Source organism: Cornus florida, unplaced genomic scaffold, assembly GCF_030987335.1.
Source record: "Cornus florida cultivar Cherokee Brave unplaced genomic scaffold, ASM3098733v1 CherokeeBrave_3.0.0_Hap2_Chr09, whole genome shotgun sequence".
Taxonomy (NCBI): Eukaryota; Viridiplantae; Streptophyta; class Magnoliopsida; order Cornales; family Cornaceae; genus Cornus; species Cornus florida.
Window position 1 is genome coordinate 92,013,602 of NW_026775579.1, and position 25,780 is coordinate 92,039,381.

The window sequence follows — 25,780 nt, forward strand, 5'->3', positions numbered from 1 at the left end:
GGACTTGCTCGTGGGGTTGACCCACCATTGTTGTTATTTCAGGATACGGTCAGTATCCGTTTCAAGGCTGAGGTTAGCAGTGTGGGACCATCATCCGAACTCATCTACTCTTACGATCCAGTGCAGGGTAGAAGTTTTATGTAATACTTCAGTTTCAGTTTTTATTTACTTTTGACGTTGAACTCTCAGGGTTATATTTAGGGATCCCTGACGTAGGATTTCCAAGTTGTAATGAAGTACTGTATTAAATAAAGGATGGATGGATGTTGTATTATTTAATGTTTCTTTTCTGTCTAAATTCTTTTATTTCCATCATTTTGTATTCCATGCTTGTATATTGCCAATTGTTTTTGATATCCCTCGTTTTTCGTGTATAAGCCTGATCAACTTATGCGTGGAAAATGTGGGGGTGTTACAGTTGGTATCAGAGCATTCCAGGTTCGAGTGTCTTAGGGATCTGTGATTACTATACTTCCGCGTTGTGTATTCTGATAATTAGAGCCTAAATATTAGGGTTCTTTGTATTCTTTTAGTCGGTCCATTATAATGTACTGACGTTAGATTTTTTCTGAATTTAAAAGAAGGATGTCTCGGCGTGGGACAAGGAATGCGAACCAGCATCGCAGTATTTCCCCAACTCAAAATGAGAATCAGGAATTTTCTCCTCAAGTTGCTGATATCATTGCACGAGCTGTAGCAGCAGGAGTAGCATCTGCTCTACGAAACCAGCAACCTCCTCCGATAGTACCTGTTCCTGAACCAGTGGCACAGCCAATGTCATGGGACAAAGTTCGTCACTCGTTCATCCGGGGAAATCCACCAACGTTTGCGGGGTCCACAGATGTCCTGTTAGCATATCAGTGGAAACAGGAGAGCGAGCGTCATCTTCGGATGGTAATCTGTACCGAAGTGCAGAAACAGATGCTGGCTACGTTTATGCTGATAGGCAATGCATTGCAGTGGTGGGAGTCTATTACTAGTGTCGATGAGAGGACCAGATTGACGTATGCTGAATTTCAGACTCGCTTTGACGACAAGTATTTTCCTATGTCAGTAAGATCAGCGATGAAGACTGAATTTCTGGATCTGCAACAGGAGGATATGACTGTGGCTGAGTATGAACAGAAGTTCATTAATTTGTCATTATTCGCACCAGAGGAGGTCAATACGGAAGAAAAGAAGCGAGACCGCTTTGTGAAGGGGTTGATATGGCCGATTAAAGTGGTGATCATAGGTAGTCCTGCACATACGACTTATATCCAGGTGGTTAATGCCGCCTTACAGCACTGCCAGATGAGGAGTGATTACCGGAAGTCCAAGGGAGATAAGCGGACTAACCGAGACTACCAGACAGTGGAGAAAGGAAGCAGCAGTGGTGCCAGGTCCAATGATCGGGGCAGATTCCAAGGACATCAACCTTGGAAGAAAAACAAAGGAAACCCAGATGTGCAGAGGGATGGAGTCCCTAATCAGGGTAGACAAGGTGGGGTACCTCAGATCGGACAGGAACAGTGGTCGGGAAATCAACAGAGAAGGCAGGCAGGTCCTTTTACGGGACGTTGTTATCACTGTAGAGATATTGGGCATCCGGCCAAGATGTGTCCCAAAGCTAAGCAGGGACAGTATGGGCAGCCGAGACCTAATCAGCCGTTACCTCTACCGGCCCCACCGATGCCACGTGGGCAAGTTCAGAATTTTCCGGCACTTCCAGCACCACCATTTCCTCCGGGACAACCTCCACAGCAGTTGCATCATGGCAGAGTTTATAACTTCATGCCACATAATGCGCAGGCTCCTCAGGCTATTGAGGGTATGTTTTCTATACATGGTAGAACTGCTCGTATACTGTTTGACACTGGTGCATCACATTCTTTTGTGTCTAGATCTTTTATTATCTTATCTGGTATGACGACTCAGTTATGTGACCAACCTCTTAATATTTATACACCATTGGGAGTTGGCGCAGTTTTACGAGAGTGTAGCGGTGATATCCTTATAGATATGGGCCGACTTCGATTTCTTGCAAATTTGTTAGTGTTAGATATGCATTCATATGATGTTATACTTGGGATGGACTGGTTATCTCAGTACCATGCTCAGGTTAACTGTTACGAAAAGTCTATTGTATTTTCTATACCAGGACAGGAGATGTATCTTCTTGTTGTACCATAACCTGATAGAGTGCCTAGCACTTATTTATTCGTTCTTGAGGAGGACTCACAGGAAGCGACTGCGGTATCTCTTGACAGCATCCTGGTAGTACAGGAATTCCAGGATGTATTCCAGGAAATTCCAGGCTTGCCACCGAGTCGAGAGATAGACTTCGTTATTGATTTAGCTCCAGGCACTACGCCTATTGCTAAGGCGCCGTACAGAATGGCACCAGTAGAGATGCGAGAGTTGAAGGATCAAATTCAGCAGCTGCTCAGCCAGGGATTTATTCGTAGGAGTACTTCACCATGGGGAGCACCAGTACTGTTTGTAAAGAAGAAGGATGGATCTCTTCGTCTTTGTATTGATTACAGAGAACTGAACAAGGTCACTATTCGCAACAAGTACCCGTTGCCCAGAATTGATGACCTGTTTGATCAGTTGAAGGGAGCTACTTACTTCTCAAAGATCGATTTGAGGTCTGGTTATCATCAGCTACGAGTCAGAGAACAAGATGTTCCAAAGACAGCATTTCTCACGAGGTACGGATCTTATGAGTTTCGTGTTATGCCTTTCGGTTTAACGAACGGTCCAGCTGTCTTTATGGACTTGATGAATAGAGTATTCAGAGAATACTTAGATCAGTTTGTCATTGTTTTCATTGATGATATTCTGGTTTACTCTAAGTCGGAGAAGGACCATGCCAGACATTTACGCACAGTATTGCAGACACTTCGAGAACATCAGTTGTTTGCGAAGTTTGAGAAGTGTGAATTTTGGCAGAAAGAGGTCAAATTTCTGGGACATGTAGTGTCAGAAGAAGGGTTAGCAGTAGATCCAGCCAAGGTTGCGGCCGTTATGGAGTGGGGACAGCCTACCTCACCGACAGAGATTCGCAGTTTTCTGGGATTGGCGGGGTATTATCGCAGGTTCATCCAGGGATTTTCCAAAATTGCGGGTCCACTTACTCATCTGACTAAGAAGAATGTACCATTTGTATGGGATGATTCTTGTCAGACTGCTTTTGCTGAATTGAAGAGCAAGTTAACTTCTGCACCTGTCTTAGCCACACCTCAGAGTGGAATCGAGTATTTAGTATTTACCGACGCTTCTCTGAAGGGTTTGGGTTGTGTGTTGATGCAAGAAGAGCGACCAGTTTCTTATGGGTCTAGGAAGCTTAAGCCTCATGAGCTTAATTACCCGACTCACGATCTAGAGCTCGCAGCAGTGGTTTTTGCCTTGCGTATTTGGAGGCATTATCTTTTGGGGGAGACTTTTCGATTGTTTAGCGATCATAAGAGTCTACAGTATTTGTTCACACAGAGGGAACTGAATATGAGACAGCGCAGATGGTTGGAGTTCGTGAAAGACTATCATTTCTCTATTCAGTATCATCCAGGGAAAGCGAATGTTGTAGCAGACGCACTCAGCCGCCGACCCTATGTCAGCCTTTCAGCTTTGTTTGCAACAGAGTGGGATGCTTTGAAGACTGTTGATGAGTTAGCAGACGCTTTTATGGCATGTGTGGTAGTAACTCCTTCTATCATTCATCAGGTCATTCAAGCGCAACTCTCAGATCAACAGTGTATTGATTTGGTTTCGAAGTTAGCCTCCGGAGATGTTCCTTTTTATTCTATAGGGACTGATGGAGGATTGAGGTACAAGGGATGTTTAATTGTGCCTTCAGCTGACAATTTGAGAAATGCTGTGATGAGAGAGACACACACTTCTCAGTTCTCTGTACATCCAGGGGGAGACAAGATGTATCAGGACATGAAACGCCAGTTTTGGTGGGCCGGCATGAAAAGAGATATAGCTATCTTTGTCTCTAAATGTAGCACCTGTCAGATGATTAAGATTGATCATCAGAGACCGCCAGGATCGTTACAGCCACTTCCCATACCAGAGTGGAAATGGGAAAGTATTTCCATGGACTTTATAGAGGGATTACCTACTTCACAGCATAATCACAACTCTATTTGGGTCATTGTTGATAGATTGACCAAGTCCGCTCACTTTCTGCCTGTTCGTTCAAACTTTACGTCAGAACAGTATGCTAAGCTGTATATTGCAGAAATGGTGAAACTTCATGGAGTACCATTGTCCATCGTATCAGATAGAGATCCGAAGTTTGTATCGGGATTTTGGAGGAGCTTTCAGCAGGCTTTGGGTACAGAACTTTATCTTAGCACTGCTTATCATCCTCAAACAGATGGACAGACTGAGCGAGTTAATCAGATTTTAGAAGACATGTTGCGGGCATGTGTTCTTGATTTTAAGGGCAATTAGGAGGAATATTTGCCACTTTCAGAGTTTGCTTATAACAATAGTTATCAGAAAACTATTGGTATGGCACCATTTGAGGCTTTGTACGGCAGACCGTGTAGGTCTCCTGTCTGTTGGCTTGGAGTTGGTGAGAACAGCTTTCTGGGTCCTGAATTTATTAAGGACACGTCAGAAAAGATCGCTATCATTAGGGATCGGATGTGTACAGCTCAAAGCAGACAGAAAAGTTATGCTGACCGTCGAACTCGTGCTTTGGAGTTTAAGGTTGGTGATCAGGTTTTGCTTAAGGTTTCTCCTATGAAGGGAGTAATGCGGTTTGGGTCAAAGGGTAAGTTATCGCCTCGTTTTGTGGGTCCTTTTATGATTACAGATCGGATTGGGGCAGTAGCTTATCGTCTGGCTCTACCAGATAATCTTCATAGAGTACATAATGTTTTTCATGTATCTATGCTGCGAAAATTTCTACGGGATGAAGATCGATACCAACACATTGATGTGGGTGAGATTGAGTTGCAACCCGATGCAACCTATTTGGAACAACCTTACTGTATTCTCGATCGTAGGAATCAGATACTGCGCACGAAGACTATTCCATTAGTACGTGTACAGTGGAGTCATCATAGTGCTACAGAGTCTACTTGGGAACGGGAAGATATTATCTGTGCCAAGTATCCAGAACTTTTTAATACAGGTATGTAGTGAATTTCGGGGACGAAATTCCTTTATTAGGGGGGGGAGAATGTAATACCCCGTAATTAATTAAAGAGTTTAGTGTATTTAAATTCAATTATGTGTGGATTCCTGTACCTATTATTGTGCATGCTTCATTGTTATATTAAGTTCATTTAATGGTGCATGTAAATTAATTGTGTATGTTAAAATAGTAAATTTATTCATTTAATTGTGCATGTATTATTATAATTAATTTTATTTGTTGATTATGTTTAATTAAGCAATATTAGTTAATTAGAATATTATATTTGTGTTATAAAGTATTATGATGATATAATATATTATTTTGTAAATAACAATAATAATAATTATATTAGTTTAATAATAATAATAATAATAATAATATAATAATAATAATAAAAGTTTATTAATAATAATATTAGTTATAATAATAATAATAGTTATAATAATAATAATAATAGTATTAAACCAATGTCATGATGAAATTAGAGATTAGGATAGGATTGCATCAATGTTTATGGGTGGAATTGAAGCCTTATGGTTGGGAGGATGGTTAGTTGATGAAAAAATTAGATATTTGTAATATTTATATTATATATTTTGTATATAAATTAACTAGCTTACCTTAGAAGAAAAGAAAGGGAGTTAGAAGCAAAGTATAAATTCTAGAGAGCTATTTTATAAGAGTGAAAGGAAAAGAGAGAGAGAAAGAAGCTTGGACCGGTGTAGGCGATTTTACCCGACTACGCGCAGACCGGCGGATTTATTTTAAATCCAAAAAGGCAAGTTATTATCTACCTTTCCCCTTTGAATTAATAAATTAATTGTTTAGCTTATTTTTATGCATAGAGCCAAGGTTTGGAGGTTAATAAATTATTAATTTTATTTTATTAAATTAATGGAATTTTAATTATATAGGATGGTATATATTTATTTAATGTCCTATGAAATTAATAATGGCTAAAAATAATTAAATAAGACTTTAGGGATTTTTCTAGAATTTTCTAGATTTTTCCGGGCATTTTCTGCAATTTCCGGCGACCTTCCGGCGAGTTTTCCGGTCGCCGGCAATGGGGGAGACGACCGGAGTGATCCGGTGTGATGCGGCGCACCATAGGAGGGTATGCGCGCGCATCTGGACCATTAAATAGCAGCGATTGATCCGGTGCACCGCGGTCCATGTTACCGCGGTACACCCGGATCCGTGAACGTTGGATGGAGGAGATGTAGGTGGATTGATCCGGTGTGGCGCGCATGTAGGAAAGCTGATGCAGCCAACCAATCGGAGGACGCCACGTCAGCAGGAAGCCATCAACGCGCGCGTGGGAGCGCGTGCGCGCGCGTGGGACTCTCCAGACGCGCGTGGGAGCGCGTGCGCGCGCGTGGCTGATGCCAGACGCGCGTGGAGGCGCGTGGGAGAGTGGGAAAGCTTGGCGGCGCGTGCGGGGAGCTCTGGGAGGCGCGTGGGGGCGCGTGAAGGGCCTCTGCGGCTGCTGGAAAAGTCCAGAATACCCCTAGGGACTGTTTTGTCATTACCAGGACCTTCACTATACATTTTGGGGCCTCGGGTTGGCATTTTGGAATTAACGGGACATTATATTATTATTTTATTTCTCGTTAATTATTATAATTGTCCGATTAATATTTCTAAATATTAATTGTATCAGTTAAAGTGCGAATCGCTAGTAAACATATGTAATTGATTTAACGACTATAAATGGTATTATTTTAGTAAACTGTAATAACCATTAATGTTAAATTAATTAGTGCTTGGTTTTATTCATATAAATAACCCATTATATATTATGGAATATTTATACTGTTAATCGTATATAAACCATGATTATTATGCTGTGTGCATTTCAGGGAATAAATGGACTGTTTATTATGTCGCATTTATATTATATGGATGTGTTGCCATATAGAACCATGTGAGCTGACTAATAAGTTTAGACTCATTTATACCTTATGCATTCGTTGCGATAGACAGATGTGTGGCTGTCGGGGTATGTGGTTTAATATTATTGGCATGTGTTGCCTAATTGACATACTCGGTATATTTCTTAATATTGTTGGCATGTGTTGCCTAATTTATATGCTCAGTATATTCATCAGTACTTTGCGAGGTGTTATCACCGTGTAGTTCGTTATAGTCTGTGTTGTCAGTACCGTGCACCATGTATAATAGCTGATTTCCCGGGTAGGGAAAGGCGACACTTAACCACCTAGTGTGAGTCTAAGTGATCACCGTCTATTCTGGTTGAGGTCATGTTATACATCGGATAGTTCCCGTAGGATGTATACAGATATAGTACTCATCCGATTCATAATGATTAATTTATTTGATTCTCTGATTTGGGTCATAGTAGAGAGGACTTGCTCGTGGGGTTGACCCACCATTGTTGTTATTTCAGGATACGGTCAGTATCCGTTTCAAGGCTGAGGTTAGCAGTGTGGGACCATCATCCGAACTCATCTACTCTTACGATCCAGTGCAGGGTAGAAGTTTTATGTAATACTTCAGTTTCAGTTTTTATTTACTTTTGACGTTGAACTCTCAGGGTTATATTTAGGGATCCCTGACGTAGGATTTCCAAGTTGTAATGAAGTACTGTATTAAATAAAGGATGGATGGATGTTGTATTATTTAATGTTTCTTTTCTGTCTAAATTCTTTTATTTCCATCATTTTGTATTCCATGCTTGTATATTGCCAATTGTTTTTGATATCCCTCGTTTTTCGTGTATAAGCCTGATCAACTTATGCGTGGAAAATGTGGGGGTGTTACAAAGGTAGAGCTGGCTTTAGGATGTTATGGAGCCGGCTCTAAAAAGCCTAGAGCCGGCTCTGAAGAAAAGAAGAGCATGCTCTTTAATTTCTAGAGCCTGCTCTCTCTTAAAAGGTCGAGAAACTAATTTTTATGGTCCGTTGGGCTAAAATTGAATTTTCTGGAACTGTTTGAAGCTACTGAATGTTGTAAATATGTGTTTGAGACTTATAATACTGTTAAGAAGCAAGGTCACATTCAGTTATTGAGGATGGGAATTAATTTAAGATTAAATAGAGGGCTCGTAGGTGAATGGTTAAATATTTACATTACACTGCTTACTGTTTTAGCAATTGGTTTTACTACATGATCTTAAATTATGAATCATGTTGTCAGTTGTGTTAAGAGCATATGACTGTTAAAATATATGTGTTCTTAGTTGGAATTAACTGATGTTTACAATCTGACATACAATGCATCAGTTATGGTACTATATGGAGAAATAAATTGTATAATCTTGATTTGTCAATTTAAAGGACTGGAACTGGGATTCTAAAATTGTTATTGGATGCATAATTTAGTTATACACATGTTAAACTATTATTATGCAAATTTTGGAGTATGGTTGATTAGTTTCTGATACTGTTTTCGTCAACTACGCTAGCTGGAGGAGCTAAGTGTACAGTCTTTTTATTTTTATAAAGAATTGCAATGGGATATCTAAATGTTATATTGGATGCATAAATTGGTTGTATACATGCTAAACTATATTTATGCTTATTCTGGGATGTGGTTAATAAATAGATATACTATGTTATTAACTACGTAAACTGGAGGATGGTATGCACCGGTATGGGACGGTGTCATACTAGGTACAGATTAGTTCAGACACTAAGCCCTACCTAAATTTAGAATAAGGTATGGATTAATCACAATAGTTAAGTCCATCACCTATATGTGTCATATCGATTGTGAATTGAATGATTCACTATGGTTTCAGGATGGATTTGTTATACTTATATCAGACCACTACACAGATGGATGGTATTTTGTATTAGGAGGAGTACGGACTTTATATATATATCATATGGTGCCATGGTATGAGCTTGAGTCTCATAACCATGGTTAGGGCGCGTATATCTCCTAGGATGGATAACTGGACATAGGTGTTATTCCCTGGTAGGTCTAGGTACTCATACCCACCTTAGGGTGCGTATTCACATGTTGTCTTCTATTCAGGCTGAGACAAACCTATTGGACTAGCGAGCGTCCTATAGTGTGTACTATATACTTATATGGACTACTCTAGATATTGTTGAGTCTTCTTAGGATGTATCTGCGTATCGGATTACTGTTTGGATTGTAGTAGATCAGGATATACATGTGGGCCTGACCCACTTCTTTATTTTTCAAGTGTTCGTCAGTTCCAGGGTTAGAGCTTGAACGTGCAGAGCAGATACAGATATTCATTCCTCCGACTGTGTAGGAATCTTCTTTATGTTAGCTTTAGACTTTATTTCTATTCTTTCAGTTTCGTTTTGAGAATCTTTAATAAGGGGTCCAGTGGAGGGATTCCCAAGTTGTAAACCTATGGAGTTTGGATTTAACAGATTTCAAGAATTATATTATTTTAAGGATTTTCAATTAGCATTCTTTCAGCTTATTATTTTTATTTCTTATTTTGTCTTGTATTCTGTGTTCAGTTACATATTAATTGTTTAATATCCCTCGGGTTTGGGCCTGGGCCTGATCAGCCTGTGTCTCAGATTCGTGGGGTATCACAGAATTCACCCCCCAAGGGTTTTTGCTGACTTCAATAATACCATTGACAAATTATGTTTAACTGATAGGCCAACAACAAATGGTTTATATACTTAATGCAATAAGAGATTCAGTAATAGAAGGATATATGCTAAATTAGATAGGGGTTTAATGAATGAAGAATGAGCCCTTGCTTATTCTGACTTTCATGTCTTATTAACTCCACCATTGACTTCAGACCATTAGGGATTAGTTGTTAATCTGCCTGAGAAAATTGCTTCAGGTCCAAAACCTTTTAGGTTCTTGATGGTATGGAATAAGCAACCTTCAGTTAAAGAGTTTGTGGCTTATGTTTGGTAGCAACAGGTAAAGGTAAAACCTATTAACAAGTTTTTGTATAAATTGAAGTTATGTAAACAAACTGTGAAAAAATGGAATGCTGAGAAACTTGGATCAGTTTATGCTGAAGTTATTGCCTATAGGAAGAAGTTAGCTGATATACAATTTGATTTGGCAGATGATCCTATGAATGGGGATTATATTAAAAAGGAGGATGAATGTAGATTGAACCTAGAAGCTCCAGTTTTTAATGAAAGTATTGTGTTTTTTTAGAAATCAAGGGTTAGATGGGTGAAGGAGCAAGATAGATGTACAAAGTTTTTCTTTCAGAAAATCAAGCAACATAGAGCACACAGTAATCTGACTACAATTCAAGATGAAAGGGTTACTATCACTGATCCTAATGATATCCACAGGAGGTTTGTTGATTATTTTCAGCAAGCCTATGCAGGGGGGAATACTGAGTTAGATGAACTTGCGTAAAAATATATTAGGAAAACTCTTGGAGGTGAAGAGATTAATATGTTACAGGCTGTTATTACTAAAGATGAGGTGAAGCTCACTATGTTTGAAATGAGAGTTGATAGAGCCCCTGGTCTAGATGGATTCATTGCTAGGTTTTTTCAGCAATACTGGTCTATTGTGGGAGAAGATTTCACAGAGGCTATCATGCAGTTTTTTCAGAATCCAGTGTTGGGTAGGGGTGTTAATAGTACTTTCATTATATTGATAAAAAAGAAGAAGGATGCTATTAAGGTTGAGGATTATAGGCCTATTTCTTTGTGTAATGTCTTCTACAAAGTTGTGGCTAAGATACTTGCTAACAGACTTGCTAAGGTGTTGGGAAGTATTGTGGGAAATGAACAAACAGCTTTCATTCAAAGTGAAAGGATTTAGGAAAATATTACTGTGGCTAATGAACTTATGAGAGGGTTTGGTGCTAAGAGGGCTAAAGCAACAATTGCTTGGAAGATTGATTTGAGGAAAGCTTATAATACAGTGCAGTGGCCATTTCTGTTTAAGTTATTGAAACTGTTTGGATTTGATCATTAATGGATAGGCTGGATTAAGGAGTGTGTATCTTCAGTGTGGTTTTCTATTCTTGTCAATGGATCTCCTCAAGGTTTCTTTCAACCTGAAAGGGGTTTAAGACAGGGATATCTTTTATCTCCACTTCTATTTACTCTAGTTATAGATTACTTTTCTGGAATGATGGATTTGGAAACTAAAAGAGGTAAAAATCATTCCTTCACAAGTTGCAGTTAAGGCTGGAATTCCAGTTACACATCAGTTTTTTGCAGATGATTTGTTATTAGTGGTGAAGAGCTAATATGGCTAGTGTGTTGACAGTGAAAAAATTGCTGAGACAGTTTGAGAAAACTACTAGTTTAGCTGTAAGTAAAGATAAGTCCAAAGTGTACCTTACTAGAACTGTGAGAAGAAGGACTTCTATCCTCAGAACCTTCGGGTGTAGAGAAGGTAAATTACCTTTTATGTATCTTGGTTTACCTATTTCTAACAAATTGTTAAGAAGAATTGATCGTTTAAGCCTGGTGGATAAGGTCATTGCTGTTACTTCTAGATGGAATAGTTTACATATATTTTTGGCAGGTAGAGTGGAGCTGAGCAGAGCTATCATTATTCCAATGGTTCAATATTAGACTTCTGTGTTTTCATTACCAGCAGCTGTGTCTAGTATTATTGAGAAGATAATGCAAAATTTCATTTGGGGACATGTTGAAAATACAAAGAAAATTCATGGTATAAGGTGGAAGAAGATTACTACACCTAAAGAAGAAGGTGTGCTGGGTTTGAGAAGAATTGCTGACATTGACATTGCTCCTAAAATGTGTCTGGCTTGGGATTTCTTACTGTCTAAGGACAAAATTTGGGTTGCATGGTTTAGGAATTGCTATTTGAAGAAGGCTTCATACTGGAATGTGGTTGTCAAAGGATCTTCTTTAGTAATTTGGAGAAGTATTGTTACTGTCTTTGATTTTATGAAGATTAATTGTAGATTTAAGATTGGTAATGGGTAGAATACAAAGGTATTCCTGGATCCATGGTGTGATGGGAAGTTTTTGAGTGAGATATTCAACCATAGGATGTAATACCCCTAATTTTAAAAGGATAGTCTCGGTATTTTATTAATTATTTTAATTGTGTTTTTAATTCTTTATTTGATTTCTTGACTATTTGTTTAATTATTTAGTTGAATTATGTGTTAGATGATGTGTATTTATTTACTTAAATGTTAGGTGTTTTCTTGTAATTAATGGTTAGGAATTAAATGTTTTAAATGGTTGTTTTATTTTATTTTATTTTATTTTATTTCGTTTTATTTTAATGGTTATGGATAGTAGTCATGAGCTAACCAATTGGGTTCCATAGACTACTTGGATAAGGGGTTTGATGGGCTATGGATTGTGTATGTGTATATATAAAAATAAATATACATACATACATATATATATATATATATATATATATATATATATATATATAAGGAAAGTTTTTAGTAATAATCTGATGTATTTATTTTATTTATATAAAAAGTGTATACAGAGATTATACGTAATACATATTTTTGTTACCTTGTTAGTATTTTATTTTATTATTTTCTTTATTAATTTGAGGTGGATTGGGAAAAGGAGTAGGGTTATTTATTTAGCCTATAAATATATAATTATAGGGTTGGAAAAAATGGACTAGAATTAATATCACGTATTATTTTAGAGAGAGAAAGAGAAAGAATAAGAAAAAAGAAAGATGAAGAAGAAGAAGGAGGTTAGGGTTTTATCAAATCTCTAAAGGCAAGTTCTTGTTCTACACTTCTCCTTTGATCTATGAAGTTTATATCTATAGTATAATCTTAGGGTTATGTAAAGAACAATTAAAATTGGAATTTATAACTTAATTGATCTAGTACATAGGTTTTATCAATTATATTCCATAGTTGTTCTTGTTGTATGAATTAATAAATTTAGAGATTTGATTTGATTACTTTATGAATTGTTACATGTTTTACATGATGTATTTTTATATCTGTATACTGATGGAACCTAGAAACATGCCTTAGAATCCTTAAACAATAAATATTTGGGTTCACAGTAGAATTATGGGTTGAATCACGTAAATAGGGTTTGAGTCGTCGATACAGTGCTCGAGCCTTGGGGACCAAGCTCGAATAATTATGTAAAAAGCTCGAGCCTGAGAGGAAAAGCTCAAGCAATTGGGTGAAAAGCTCGAGCCCGAAGTAGGATGCTCAAGCCTGATACAGGATGCTTGAGCAATTGGGACAAAAGCTCGAGTCTTACTTGGAGAAGTTTCGTAAACAGCGTTGAATTACATTTAATTGAAATTGAGGAGTCCTAAACATCAAATAAGGACTAGAAATGAGTTTAAATAAATTTTAAACAAACTTAAGTATATCAATGCATGCTATTTAAATTCTTTGAGGAATAAATGGATTTAATCTTTATTTTGTTCTAATAATTAAGATTAAATATGTAGCATGAATTGTATATGGATAATACTTACTTGATTGAATAATAAAATATCAGCATGTTTAAGATTCAGTTTGTGTAGGATATGTGATGTAGGAAGCTTAAATAAATTATAAGTCTTTCCTATTTTGTGATAGCATGATATAATATTATTATGTTTAACTCTGGATTATTTGATGTACTTCTTTAATTGTTACATCAATTGTTGGATTGTGTGGACTTAGTACACCAGTATGGGATGGTGACACTCTAGGGATGGATTAACTTATCAGTTAAGTCCTACCTATTTTATAAGGGAACGGATTAACTAAAATGTTAAGTCTTACTTATATTTGCGTCAGGTCAACTGAATAAGTTAGATGATACATAGTGGATTACTTTAGATTGGATATATATATATATATAGACATATGCCATGATATGAGCATAAGCCTCAAGATCAGTGGTTATGGTGTATATATTGCCAGGAATGTGTAGCTAGATATAGTGTGGTTGTGTGCCCTGGTAGGTCTAGGTACTCATGCCCACTATATGTGCATTTTGTATCTTGCCTACTATTCAGGTTGAGGCAATCCCTATAGTCTAGTGAGGTTCCATTAATGTGTATATTTATTCATGGACTATGTAGTTATTGCATGGGTTAGCTATAGATATATAGTTTTTCCAGTGTTTATTTGGGTTGTCGTAGAAAGAACTTGTTCGTGGGTCTGACCCACTATTATTATTTTTCAGGTGTTCGTCAGTTTTAGACATAAAGCTTAGTCGTGTTGAACAGAGACAGTTCACGTCACTCTTCCGATTCTACGTAGGATTCTCTTTATGTTTTAGTTTCAGATTATGTTTAATTTTAAGTTGTTTCAGTTGGGTTATCATTAGGGGTCCACTAGATGAATTCCCGAGTTGTAACGATATTAAATATTTTGGATATTCATTTGGAGGATTAATTATTTATTAAGTTAATGATTTATTATTTAGTTTCTTTTCTGCGATTTATTTATTCTTGGTTATTTCTTTTGTAATCAAATGCTTGTTTATATACTTAATTGTTTAGTATCCCTTGGATCTGTGCTCGGACTTGATCACCCGTGGCTCTAGAATCGAGAGATATCACATAAGACGCTGGGATGTTTGAGTAGAGATAGTAATATATGTATGAGTGCTTTTATCACTGCTGGTCAGTGGGATGAAGAAAAATTAGGTAATACAACGCAAGTTTTGATGCAGTCATTCAAGAATCTAGTGATTGTTACAAGTGAGGATAAATTTTAGTGGCATACTCCTCCTTTTGGGTTTAAAGCAGCTTGGGAAGTTGCTAGAGTGAAGAATCAAGAGCTTGGGCTAGTTTGTGCTGGAATGGTGGATGGCTGATGGTCAGTCAATTTTGTTTTGATTATGCATCGGGCAGTTATAACTCACGATTTTTTGCAGAAAAGAGCGCTTGCATTAGCTTCTAGATGTTATCTATGCTATAATGAAGTTGAAACTTTGTAGGTGTGAATATACTTGGAAGGTTTGGAGTTTCTTTCAGATGTGTGTTCATGGAACCTTCATAGGGTATTTGCTTTGGCAGATTTGTTGCTTCAATTTGATCAGTATCAAAGAAAGGATGTCAAGAAAATGGCTAAAGTTTGTTTTACAGCTACACTATATTTTTTATGGTGGGAGAGGAATAATAGATTACACGACAAGAGTATTAGAGAGGCTAAGGATTTAGCTAAGTGAATTCTTTGGGAAGTGTTGGATGTGTTGGGGGTTAATCTTCAAGGCATTTGCAATTCGTTTTGATTGCTATTTTTTATGTGTTGGTCCTTGGTTAGGGCTTTCTTTTTAGTGAGGGTATGCCCTTGCTTGAATTATTGTACTATATTGTTTATTTGAATATACTCCTTCATTTAGGGGGAAAAAAAAAATTATAATAAATAAATAAAAATAAAATAAAATAAAAAAAAATTGTTTCAAAATTGGTAAGATTTAAACAGAATAAATGGAATTTAAATTTAATAAAGACTCAGAAAGTAACAATAAAACAATAGCAATATTCGATCTAATACCATAGGGTTACTCAAAATCATTATTTCCAATACTCTGGATCCGTAACACAAAAAAATAGGTTTTGTTGGACGTATATGCTTGATGTTTGTAATGTAAAGATGGCTGCTTTTATGTCTGATTAAGCACAGTATAGTCAATTTTTAATTGAGTTTGAAATTTGCTTTTCATATATTTGGTGCTTCTGATTGAGATTCACTATACTCAAAATCAATCCAACCCTGTGAACTTTTACCATTGGGCAAGTGCTACATGATTCCTGAGAACGGCTTATACTAGTTCCTGGCCAAATCAACGATTTTTGCACCTCCTTAACATTTTCTACCGTACTTATGAAAATAAAAATCAAAGGACAAGTGATAGCTCTTTCGATCCCTGTAAACTTGGTTGTTCTTCTTTTCGACCCAAATACTACTAATTTTTTTTAAATAGATGTCTAAAACAAGACAAGTTTGTTTGCTGGAATCATGTGTGTGTGGGATATATGATGCATCTATGACCTTAACAAGTTCTTTTCTATGGTTTCCTACACAGCATACACATGAGTTGGACCTCCTTAACTATCTACTGTACTTGTCAAAATAAAAAAATCATAGGACATTCCATAGCTCTTTCAATATTGGTAAACTTTTTTGTTCCCCTTATCAACCTGAATTATTTGTAGCATTCTGTTTCATTGCCCTTATTTTTTCTTTTTTGTTTTCTGGGGTAGGTGGGGTGAATTTAGACTGTATTAAAAGAAACAGGCTTACCAAGGAACATACCCTAGGACAGAAGAAACAACTCAAAAAGGACAGCAAGTCAGAAACAAAAACAAAGGAACATAGCTAACAGCTAAAAGATAAATATACTAAGCTATGGACTTGCCTCAATTTGAACACCAGGAGTGAAGCTGAATGTTTACAAGAAATTAGGCTATTAGGGACAGTTTTTTAGATCTTATTATTAGACAATCAATATGATATGTCACCAAATCCCTAAAATTGTCCCCAAAAGCATTTTTTTTTTTTTTTTTTGTACAGCCTATTTAGGATCGTCCCCAATTCCACACAAAATAGCGCCAAACTTTAGCGCGTAATTTTTCACTTGTTTGGCGCTATTGTTCGCAGCAAAAATGAAATATATAAAATTATTTTATTTTAGAAAATAGGGAAGCCCATCAAACTACGTCGTTTTAATCTAAAAAAATTAACACACCCTGTATCATTTGCAAACCTCTTCCACCGTCACAAACCACTTCAGTTTTCAAAAGTTGCAGACCTCGTCCACCGGCGCGAAATCTGAAGACCATACCTCTTAATCAAACATTCTCTGGGCTGGATTTTCACCGAATTCAATAGCTCATGTTCAAAGCGTCTTCAATCTTCACCGAATCACAAGATGATGATACTGAGGCAGAACGTTTTTATTTTTTAAAAATTTTAGGGATTATTCAAGTTTGAACCTCTTTCTTCGATTTTCAGAGAACCTTCATGTTCGATTTGACGTTCATATAACCCACCTGGGTTTCATGATCCTCACCCTAGTTTTTTCTAGGGTTTCGAAATTGCAAAAGGCCTAACAATTGAAGGGGTAAATTGCAAATCTGGAAAAGGCTTGTCGTATAAGTCTGAATCGCTATCTACTTGCCGAGAGGTATGTTTCACTCTCTTCTTCATATGGCAATTGACTAGCTTAGATTACTTCTCTATACTATTTATTTATTTATTTTTTGAGGTTGATTTAGGTATGAGTTTTGTAGAATTTCTATCTAATATTTGATCTGCACTTTATTTATTTTTTTGGAAAAACAAAGAATAGTGGGCATAGATAGCGTCTCTTTTACCTATTCTGGTGTAGAGCATAGAAAATGCACCTGTGAAATTTGCGGCTGATAAGAGACGTAATCTTGGTTTTGATTCTATTTCTATATGAATAATTATCTTTAGTGTCTGCTATTGGCTTGTTGGTTTCAAATTTATCTAATAAATATGCTAAACTCATCTTCTTTTTTGAATATTATCAAGGTTGGTGCAATATTAAATCTTAGAGCAGTCACTTTATAATGTGAAATGTTGAGTTTGTTTCTAATCCTCTCCTCTTATTACCGTAATGAATGTGGCCCAATTACCAAGATTGTTGCAAAATACTTCTAGTTTCTTCTTGGCCTTTTATTTTCTCTCTCCTAAAGTTATTTGTAAAGGTCAGGGTTAAGCTAGGTAATATTGCTTCTCTATACTATTTATTTATTATTTTTTTTTTTTGAGGTTGATTTAGGTATGAGTTTTGTAGAATTTCTATCTAATATTTGATCTGCACTTTTTGATTTCTTTTTTACCACTTTTTGGTTGTTGCAATCCTATAGTAGTACTATTCTTCCCACCACCATGCCACATGAATGCATCCCACCACATGCCACATGAATGCATCCCAATATTGGAGATTGATCTCGCTCACATATGATCCTTTTGATTTAGTTACCTTAGCTTATTAGTCAACTGGTATTTTGATTTGTATTGTCCAAGCCGCTTTGAAAAGGTTGAGCGTATCTGTTAGGAATTACTACTGATTTGGCTTATTATCAATCTGCACATGGCAAAGACAATTGAAACTGAGCTTCTGGTAATCAATTTGCAAGTTGCACCTCTTTGTTGAAAATTTTCTGTCATAACCTTTCAGCCATTGGCTCTGTATCACTAATATCTGAGAAAAAATATTTGAGTGACCCCATTTTTTAAAGTTATTACTTTTATTCTTTTTTTATTTATTTTAAAATTAATAACTTATATTGCAAAATGCAATCTAAAAAATCTTCATAATCATGTTTCAATTGAAGAGTGCAATTTCTAACACAGGCTCACGTGTTTCTGTTTACATGATGTGAGTCTCCATGTCTTCTTTGTTGTGTTTGGTTCTGTTAATCCCAGTACAAGATCTTAAATGTGAAGCAGTTGCCATTTAAAATTTCTTTTTAGTTACGTTGTTAAATCATGGGTCATTTTACTTGTCAAACAAAAAAACTGTTCCAAAGGAACAAAGGAATTTGACATTTTTAAATGTTTGGTCTACTTGTAACTTGGGGGCATTGTGGTGTGTAATCCTGGATTCATTCCCTATTGTATGTCAGAAGAAAAAAAAAAAAAAAAAAAAAAAGAAAGGAAGTTGGCATTTGCTTGGCTGTATGTTGTTATTTGGTTTGCATGAGATGTAAAAACATGTAAGCTGATACTACTAATTTCACTCCTTTGTAAGTCACATCTGAACTCCATTCACGCCTTTGTATTCTTATCAGACATCTACCTTCTTAGCCTTTACATGCATGTGTACATATTTATTTGGCCTGGAGTTGGGGAGCTGGATGGGAACATCCTTTTGAGAACTCTTCCACAGTCCTCCTTGGGACCATCTGCAAAATCAGATGATGGCCATCATTCTTATTCTGTAACGTGGAAAATCCTCTATTTAGGCCCTATTGCAATGAACTCTTTCATGACAACCAGCATCACCATCATCTTTTTCTACATCTTCCTTTCTTGATTATTGTTAGTTTCTGGGTCCACGATTCAAATATTTTGATTGTATCTGGATTTCTATAATCAAATCTGAAAAAAGTATTCTCAGCAAACCTAAATATAAACATGAAAATGGATTCTAAAATTCCATTGCATAACATGCTAATGAATGACTCTTTTTTTCCCTTCTAAAAGAGAGAGGAAATAAGAAAAGCATGAATTCAGTTTTGAAACAGATAAACTTGTGCTTTCCTAACCATTTAAATTATCTTTGATTGAGCGCTTGTGTGGATGGGTGGGTAAGTTTGTTAAGTTATCATTCTTTCACCAAAACACCGGAAGTTTCCAATTAAATGCATTCACCTGTTTTCTGATTTAATGTGCACCTAAACGTAAGAATGTGTTTTAGTAATATTCATAGCTTTTATTTAATGTTCCTGCAAACATAATGGACCTGATGAAGCTTGATTTGCATTAACCACAATATGATCAGGATTCTTCTTAATCTTTTAATGAACAGTTCAAATGTTCAACACTGGCATTTTACCTTGATGTGCATGGAAGTCTCCTTTTCACATCATGTTGCAATTTGGAGACCTTGAGAAATTTTTAGTTATCTCTGTTATATCCATGACTTCAGTAATTCTTTTCTTCTGTGCACTTTGACTTGGACAATAATCTGATTTCACAACTTATTTTAATACTTGTACCTTGGTTTACACTGTAATATATTATTAATGTTTAAAATCTCATTTAATCCTGTGCAGGTGGTAGCAGATACGGTATAATTACTGTTGTTATTGTAGTAGAATATGGCTATGTTTGGTGGAAGGTAACAATCATGATCTCAATCAAGTACCTATAAAAACTGTACCTTTTTTGGGAAGAAATATGATTTGTGCTTCTATCAAGTACAATTTCATCTAAGGATGATGAAAATATACCCCATAATTTGAGCTTTGCCGCCCAAAGTTAATTTAGCTCTAGTCCGAGGCTATTGAGTTGTTTAAAATCTAGTTCCTATAAAAACTGTACCTTTTTTGTGAAGAAATATGATTTGTGCTTCTATCAAGCACGATTGCATCTAAAGATGATGAAAATATACCCCATAATTTGAGCTTTGCCACCCAAAGTTAATTTAGCTCAAGTGCGAGGCTATTGAGTTGTTAGGGGATTTATTTTGGGATTTTCTTTTTGGTTAATGGAAAAATTAACTCCAAGCCCACCCCCAATCCAAATATATGCATGCACTGATGCTGAGATAGCTTTGGTCAGTTGACTGAATTTATTTTAAAAGAATCAAAGCTTTTTTGAACTTGAAATGCAAATTTAATTCTCATTTGGAGATTCAAGTTTAGATTTTTTTGTCATTTAATCCTGAATCCCCATCACCCCATTTGACAGCAACATGGCTATAAGAAAGATTATCTAAGCAGCAATGTGACTTGGGATAGCAACCCAAGTTCATGAAACTATTTACTATATCAGTCAATACACAGGTCACGCTGGTGCGGCCATTGATCAGGCTTGCAACCTTACGGGGTTAAACTCTAGAGCAACTGAAACTTGGAGCCTTCCTATAGTTACGAGTCTGTATCCCAGCTGGCTGCTGCTCCAGTACAGACCTCAAACTGTCATATGAAGCTTTGTCATGGCCCATTTTCTTACAAATGAATCTTGTATTGGGCAGACTGCAGATTGCCCACCCAATGTACCATAATGCTTCTTTGTGCCTGTGAATTCCTCAAGGTGTGGATCCTGCCATCCCACCACTTTGTCAAACAAGTCATACCCACATTAAAATATCCAAATCAATGATTCTATTGTCCCCAGTAGGGTACATTATATGAACTATTATATTTGGGAATAGAAAAATAGAGGGGAATGGGGATTATGTCCAGATTTTAGGATAGGAAGTTCAGTGGTTGGCACTTTGATGCTTGATTACTAGCTCTACTTCAGTAAAAACAGTAGGGAAGATATTTGTTTGTAATGTAAGCAGATTTGTTCTTTTGTTTAATATTTTTGAAACTTAATTAATATTTCCATCTGGGGAAAGGAAATTGAGATGATCTATATGTTTTTAATTAAAAGAAATAGATATTCTTTTCCAGTAACATTGTGTTCTCATTTGTCACTTAATATTTTATAGGTATATATATATATATATATATATATATATATATAATTTTTTTTCCTTCCTATAACTCTTTCCTTTGCGATTAGCTAATATAATGGTTTGTGAACTTGTTTCTTGTTTTAGGGTTGGAAACTTCCTGATATGATGTTTGTTACAAGGTGCAGCTTATCTGATGCATGCACTTCTATAGCTAAACAGCTTGAGAATGTTTACTCATCGGTTTCGGTAAGTTTATTCCTCACAACTAGTCCGTCCTTAATTATCATGTTAAGGCTAATACTTAATAAAGCAGTTCTAGTAAATGATGAAATTATTTATGCAACAACATCACCTCGTTATGCACATGTCATAAGGAAAATGATGTTTGTTGATAGTTAGTGTTTTATGTATGTGGTGCTCTGATGTATTGGAGATAGGGAGCTCAGCTCAGTTTATCCTTTGTGATATGATTCCGGTCCAGAATATAGTAGGTGCTCCGCTAAGCATGGGAAGCACCTTTGGTTTGGAGGAGAAGTTAGATACAATTCAGAAGCTACTTGAGCAGCAACAACAGCTCCTTGAGCAGCAGCAGCAGCAACAACAACAACACAGCATTTTCATGATTGCATTCAGTTTAAAATGATGTTTTAATTTTTGATGATGTTTGGAACCATCTGATGTTAAAGCAGCTAGTAGATACTTTTAGTTCTTGATTACAAAACTGGAGAATTTGTAGTTTCATCATGAGATTAAGAGCTCATTTGTTGGCACTGTGTTGTGGTGATAATCTATTTTTTTTTCTTTCTAGAATGATATTGTGGATGTATGTACTTTTTAGTTATGATGTTTTGATATATAAGGTGAATATGGTTTAATAGTTTTTCTGGAACACAAATCCAAAAGAGCAAAAACCCAAAAAAAAAATAATAATAATAATAAAAATAAAAATAATAATAATAATAATAAAGTATTATGGACAGTTTATAACTGTCACAAATTTAATAATAATAATAAAAAAATCCTATTAGGGAAAGTACAAATTGTGCCTAATAAGTATTGTATTAGGGACAGATAATTATATCAACTATTAGGGATAGTAAATACCATCGTATTTGGGACAGTAAGTCCGTCCCTAAAGGTCGATTGTTTTAGGGACGGACAATTTTTACCGTCCTTAAAAATCTTTTGTGACACAACTATTAGAGACGGTCAAATTCGATTATTAGGAACGGTCTTAGGGCTTTTAGGGATAGAATGGACTGTCCCTAAAAACCAATAGCGTTCATTGAGAAAGGAGTTACACACAAATCAGATATTGAATTCTTGCACAACTCTCAGCAAAACCTTTATTCGCGCTCCTGAAACGAATCTCCAGCCCAATACACAGCTACCAATGCACTCCTCCAAATACAGCTCCTCTGTTACATCCTCAAATCAAGTAGTAACAACTTTTGCCTTGTTAAGGGTTGATGGTGGGACATACATCAGGTATATCCCATCAATCATATGAAAGTCGAGAAACTCAGGCCAGATTGGTATTTAGGATTGAGTTGTAAGTAGACTGCCATAACTGTTAGTCGCGTGCTCCATATTCCACCCATATCACTGAGAGGCTGGGTTTTAAATTCATTTACTAGGATTAAAGTTTGAATTCATCATTGAACAATTGTTATTATATTCACAGCCTTTAAAGATTTAGGGAAAGGGTCATTTTATAAATCTCAACTTGGGGGTATATACTAAATTATATGTTAAGAGGGTAATTAGTTCTAATATAATCAATTACAAGAGGCTGTTACTAGATGCATTGGTTAAAGCTTGAGTTATGAATTTTGAGAATGTGCTATGCGTCTGAGCGCAGTCACTTTATGAAAAATGCCTGTATTTAGCCTGCTCTCATCATGCCACTTAGGTGGGAGGAACACTCAGGTAACAGCTTTTAGTTACAACAGGTTTATTATGTTTACTTATAATTAATAATCATTGTGTAAGAGAGGCTATTTTCTCTATTTAGGTTCAATATTACAAAAAGATGTAGAAATAGAGAGGGATGCGGTAGGTAGGACTGGAGCAGGCACAGGTTAGGGTAGAAGGTTTGTTTGCTTAGGAGGTAAGCGCCAAAGAGGCCGACCAAAACTTACATGGAATGATGTAATTAAAAATGATTTTAAAAAACTATATTTTGTAAGAGACGTGGCTTATAATAGGAAAGAATGAAAAGGGATAATTCATTTAGCCGACCCATTCATAAGGGACAAAGGCAAGGATGATGATGATGTGTTTGAAATTGGCTCACATATAGAACACATTCCAACTGTGTGATTTATGTAAAGCTACATATACCACGCCACATTTTAAAATATATAGTGTACTATACTACTGCTTTCTTTGAGATTCTAGTAATTATCAGAATACCAGGTGACATAGGAAAGAACCTAAAAAACAAAGCATAACTTGAAGGAGACTAATTTTTCGTGCTTAATAGAAAACACTCACCTTTGGACTTGGGTGCTCGGTGAACCAACATCTGAAAAATGTTTGTGGAGGGAAAAAAATTCCCTCCAATAAAAAGCGCACACGTCACCACTACACATATCTACATTCCAAGGACATATAAGGCCCATCATGCTCAAGCCCAAATTGAGGGTATTTACAGCCCAAGACCATCGTTATTTGTCCTCCAACCTCCATCAAGGCCGAATCAAGAGGTCATCAGCCCAACTTGTTAATATTTAACATCCGGTCCGTTACTCAAGCCCAGCCGGATCAAAATATGTTCAGCCCATTTATTCAAGAATGCACAAGTCCTACCAGTTGAAGGATTTACTGTAGAAGGAAAATTCTGAGATAGGAAGTTCTGTACAAGGCAAGTAATACGTATAGAAAGTTATGCAAGGGAAAAGCTCTATTTGTAAAGAAACTCTGTATAGGAAGAATTGGAGGACAAGCAATGCGAGTCCTAACTTAATTCGACCACCCTTTTATGTATAAATAGGGGCTCAGACCTCCAATAAAAGGATCAAGCAATTCTACGCTGCGAGATATATTGTTCTTGTTTATTTTACTATTGATTGAGTGAGTTGTTTTATTTTTCTTAATCATTATTGGTTGAGCAAAATTTTGCACCTACACTTTGGCGCCGTCTGTGGGAATCGTATAAAAATATACTCCCACTTGTTCTTCAAATCAAATCCTTAGTCGTATCTGGAATGTCAAACGGAGAGTCAGCAATGAATCAACAGATAGAATTGATGCAAAAGATGCGAGAAGAGTTCTTGCACCAATTTGAGACACTCCGGCAAGCAAACGATACGAGTGTCGCCCAGATAACTGCGCTTCAGCAGCAGACTTATACGCTGCACACGGCAATGGTCAGGCTAACACCACAACTACCACCAGGCGATGCTGCAGCACCACCCCCCACCCAGAATTTACCTCCAGTTCACGAGCCTCCGGCCAACGGGACACCACCCAACGGGGCTCGACCTAATGAGGTTCAGCAAAAGCAAGGGACGAGGTCCGAGGCGATTGCTTCGGATAATCTCTCGTGCCGCACACAGGACGAACAGGCCGAGTCCAGCCATAGGCTTACGGTATGGTCCAATGGCATTCCAGATGGCGCACGCGTACAAGATGCCTTCGACGAAAAGAAGCTATTAAGAGTTCAGACACCAGCCGAGATGGCTAGAGAGCACAAGAACTCCTTGGTCAAGACCCCCTTTACTGACGATGTGTACCTTGTGGAGAGACCAAAGAAGTTCACTATGCCATCCTTCACCCAGTTCGATGGGGCAGGAGACCCCTCTCGGCATCTCGATCATTATGCGCAAAAGATGGCACTGGATGATCAAAACGATCCGTGGATGTGTAAGGTTTTTCCTACCAGTTTAACCGGAGCAGCGTTAGAATGGTTCAGGAATAGGCCACACAAGTCTATCCCTGATTATGAGAGCTTATGCACTATGTTCTTAGCCCAATATTGCGGAAATAAGAAGCAGAAGAAAAGTATCGCCAACCTTTTCACCATAAGGCAAAGGAAGGGAGAAACTCTACAAGATTTCTTATCCAGATTTAACATGGAAGCCTCGGAGATAGCAGATTGCCACCCTGCCACGGCAATCGAAACATTTAAGTTGACAATGATCCAGGGAACCAAGTTTCACACATCCTTGATCAAATATTCCCCCCCGGATATGCAGACTTTGAACGCTAGGGCACAAATCTACATTCGGTTAGAGGAAAACGTAGCCCACCGTGCACAGCACGCTACCCTCGTCACAGTGGAAAACAAGTCTCGAGAGAAAACTGCAAGCACAAGGATGTAGAAGGTTCCTCATACCGCCACACAAGTCACCCAAGCGCCTGAGAAGAGGCGAAGGACAGAGGACAGGCTTACCCCTCTCCGTACTACCTTAGCGCGCCTATTCCAAGAGAATAAGACGAGGTTCGCAACTCCTCAGCCCATGAAACAACCCTTGGAGCAGAGGGACAAAAGCAAACATTGTGCCTACCATAGAGACTATGGGCATACCACCAATGACTGCAGGTCCCTTCAGCGACAGGTAGAAAGCATGATAGCGAGAGGAGAGTTGGTGGAGTATCTCGCCACGAAGGAGTA

At 37.1% G+C, this 25,780-nt stretch overlaps 1 long non-coding RNA gene across 3 annotated transcripts; it reads left to right on the forward strand.

Annotated features, from left to right (window-relative positions):
* Positions 1-16,727: 16,727 nt before the first annotated feature.
* Positions 16,728-22,037, forward strand: LOC132275195 (uncharacterized). Of its 3 annotated transcripts, none has more exons than XR_009470587.1 (4): positions 16,728-17,187; positions 19,811-19,875; positions 21,307-21,408; positions 21,596-22,037. It is a non-coding gene; the product is annotated as an uncharacterized LOC132275195 (long non-coding RNA). The 3 variants fall into 3 exon arrangements; XR_009470588.1 differs by having other exon boundaries at positions 21,600-22,037; XR_009470589.1 differs by having other exon boundaries at positions 16,729-17,187; positions 21,644-22,037.
* The last annotated feature ends 3,743 nt before the right edge of the window (positions 22,038-25,780 follow it).